The sequence below is a fragment of the Octopus bimaculoides genome, chromosome 29 (genome assembly GCF_046866305.1).
Source record: "Octopus bimaculoides isolate indiv1 chromosome 29, ASM4686630v1, whole genome shotgun sequence".
Classification (NCBI taxonomy): domain Eukaryota; kingdom Metazoa; phylum Mollusca; class Cephalopoda; order Octopoda; family Octopodidae; genus Octopus; species Octopus bimaculoides.
Window position 1 is genome coordinate 4,217,683 of NC_142956.1, and position 3,357 is coordinate 4,221,039.

The following is a 3,357-nucleotide window of genomic DNA, read 5'->3' on the forward strand; positions in this document are numbered from 1 at the left end:
GAAATTGATAAATAACAAAAATTACTGCTAAATGTTGTTCAAGTCATAAACATTTAAAAGCTTTCGACGGAGCGTGAAGTGAAATTATTCCTTTTTGGAATAGTGTATCTCGAAGCACATAGATATTAATTAGAAAAATAATTAAAAAAACATTTTGGATCGGAAATGTCTCACGAGCAGCCTATCACTTTTCATATCCAAAACATTTTTCAGCCTAATACCTACGTGCTATTATTTATAGCTTTATGTGCTTCGAGATCCATTTTAAAAAAAACTGAATTATTACAATTATTGTTGTAACTTCTACTTCCTCCACAACTATTACATTACTTCAATATTAGAATTAACATAATAGCTAAACCTACCACTATCACCCACTACCATTACTTCATACACAAGTAACCAGAGAAATTTCAACGTTGGCCAACTAATTATGGTGTATTCAGTAGTTTTCTGCTTTCTCTCCCAATTTCTTAGTTGTTCTCAGATATTCAAAGACATGAATACAGTTACATTTTGTGAAAAACGATGGTTATCTCAATCATTTCAACTAATAACAACATTTGCTAGTCTACCTGGAAGGTTTTGTAACTAAGTGCACACATATATACAACCAAACAAACGAACTCACATAGTTACACATAATTACACATTGACGTAAATGTCCCTCCTACTCTATTAGTTGACAACAGCATCAAATATATGTTAATAGAAATTAGGACAGCTTGCTCTCGTATTATGTGCGTAGTTAGGAACATGTTTGATATTTTCTCTTAAATTCTCTCCTAATATATGTGGTCTACGAAGGGGTTTTCAGAGCATGTTCAGCTGTGTGTATGTGTGCGTGCACGCCCAAGCATGTGTGCATGTGTGTGTGTATGTGTGTGCGTGTGTTTGTGTGCGCTCGTCGTTAAAATTCTGGACAGGAAGAAAACGAATCACTAGAACACGCGCAGTCCATCTATTTATACAGATAAATTTCGATTTTTAGGAAAAGTTCAAGACTTACAGATTTATGCGGCAAGATGACAGAATCTTTAGCACTCCGGACAGATTCACAGTAAAATAGTGATAAGGATGTGTGTAGACTAGTATTAACTAATGACGGATGCTTCCATATTTAATTGTGGTTTATATTCGTTAATGAATGATTTTCCTTAGTTAGATTTATGCGGCAAGATGACAGAATCTTTAGCACTCCGGACAAAATGCTTAGAGCAGGTCGTCACTCTTTACGTTCTGGGTTCAAATTCCAGTGAAATTAACTTTGCCTTTCATTCTTTCGGTGTCAATAAACTTATGCATCACTGAAATATTGGGAACGATATCATTTGACTCTTCACCCGCCGCCACTCAACAAATTTCAGACATTGTCCCTGTAGTAGAAAGCATTATTATGGTTGCTTTATTTTGAATCTATACAATCTATATGCTGCGTATATTATATTTTGCATTTTGATTGCAAACTCTACGAAGCTTCGTACCATAACTACTTTATGTGGCAATAAAATTAATATATTTCGTTCTAATGTATTGTCTAGAACAAACGATCAATAAAAGAATAATTATGAGAAAGTATTGTACCTCAGTCTTTGCTTCTGTTCCATTAGTTCCATATGAAACAGCATAAATGAGGCCGTTGAAAGTGTCCTTCTCCACTTTGATAACACAACTCCCAAGATTAAAATATAAAACTGTGACTTGCTACTCTTCCAGTGGAACTTTTTCTGGGGTTGTTTCTATGGTGTCCAACATTCTGTGAGAAAATCAAGAAAACAACTTTCAATTAACAGTATGTTTCAAATACGTAATTAGCTATAAGTGTAATTACACAAATTATATTGATTAACAATTTTTTTACAGGCGTAGGACTGGCTGTATGGTAAGTAGCTTGTTTACGAACCACATGGTTCCGGGTTCAGTCCCACTGCGTAGAACCTTCGGCAAGTATCTTCTACTATAACCTCGGGCCGACCAAATCCTTGTGAGTGGATTTGGTTGATGTAAACTGAAAGAAGCCCGTCGTATATATATATATATATATATATATATATATATATATATATATATATGTGTGTGTGTGTGTGTGTGTGTGTGTGTGTGTGTATATATGTTTGTGTGTCTGTGTTCGTCCCCCCCCAACATCGCTTGACAACCGATGCTGGTGTGTTTACGTCCCCGTAACTTAGCGGTTCGGCAAAAGAAACCGATAGAACAAGTACTGGGATTACAAAAAATAAGTCCTGGAGTCGATTTGCTTGACTAAAGGCGGTGCTCCAGCATGGCCGAAGTCAAATGAATGAAACAAGTAAAAGAGTAAAAAGAGACTATTGTTAGTGTTGCTTCCGTTGTTGTTATTGTTATTGCTACTAATGCATACCCAACAACAACAACAACAACAGCTACTACTACTACTACTACTACTACTACTACTACTGCTACTGCTGCTGCTGCTGCTGCTGCTGCTGCTATCAAACAACACATATTAATATGAATTTTACCTGTTGACAATTCCATCAGATTGTTCTGCTTCAATCAAAACCTTTTCTGGTGTGTTTACCATATTGTTGGCACTAAGAAGCACATTGTTCAATGTTATATTGACCGACACCTTCGATATCAATGGCAACATTGTCTCAAGGATGTTTACAGCCAAGTCAATATCTTTTTGTTTGAAATACACCGATTTCTGGGAAATATTCAGAAGCGTGGTCGAAATCAGTCCAAAATTTTCTGAAGTGTAAAATTTAGAATAAAATTTAAGGAAATTTACAGCCGTTTCTATACGAAATATTTGATACAAATTAAGCACAACAGAAAAATTAATGAATCACTGGTAGTTGATTAACAACTCTAACTTAATATAGCACAAAGATTGCTAAATGTGTTCAGTTCATCAGTTGCATACTCACTGTTATACATCCTTTGAGTCTCCTACTTTGTAGTATTAAATGGAATCCTTTATAGTTGAGTAAGACATACCCTTTATAGTGGAAGTCATTGGCAACAAATAAGCTGTAATACATTAGCCTTCATAAACAGCGGCTTAATCTTAACGAAATTACCCTTCCAAACAGGTGAGCAAAGATAAAAACGAGTTGTAGGTCTAATACTTAACATTGATCAGCTTTCATCAAGGCCTTATGAAACACTGAAGTCATCTCAGTAGTTTAGGCTTACGAAAATCTCTTTAATTCTATAGTGTTACAGCAACAGATGAAAGTGATAAATTGCTCATATTCTATGTTACGCAACTATGTGGACTGCATCATTGAACATTTAATTATTTTACCATCATCAGCATAACGTAATGCATTTGTAAAGACATGAGCCGACATTATCTCTATTGCTGGTAGA

At 35.2% G+C, this 3,357-nt stretch overlaps 1 protein-coding gene across 28 annotated transcripts in view; it reads right to left on the reverse strand.

Moving 5' to 3' along the window:
• LOC149130303 (uncharacterized) overlaps nucleotides 1-2,750 on the reverse strand; it is a 42,879-nt gene extending 40,129 nt beyond the window's left edge. For 25 of the 28 annotated variants that reach the window (XM_089345273.1, XM_089345276.1, XM_089345255.1 and 22 more), the window contains exons 1-2: nucleotides 2,502-2,749; nucleotides 1,585-1,756 (exon numbers count right to left, since the gene is read on the reverse strand). The gene's annotated coding sequence lies outside the window, so the exon portion shown is untranslated. Of the gene's footprint in view, nucleotides 1-1,584; nucleotides 1,757-2,501 lie in introns of all 28 variants that reach the window. The other 3 variants (XM_089345259.1, XM_089345258.1, XM_089345257.1) reach the window with 1 other exon arrangement.
• Nucleotides 2,751-3,357: the final 607 nt, after the last annotated feature.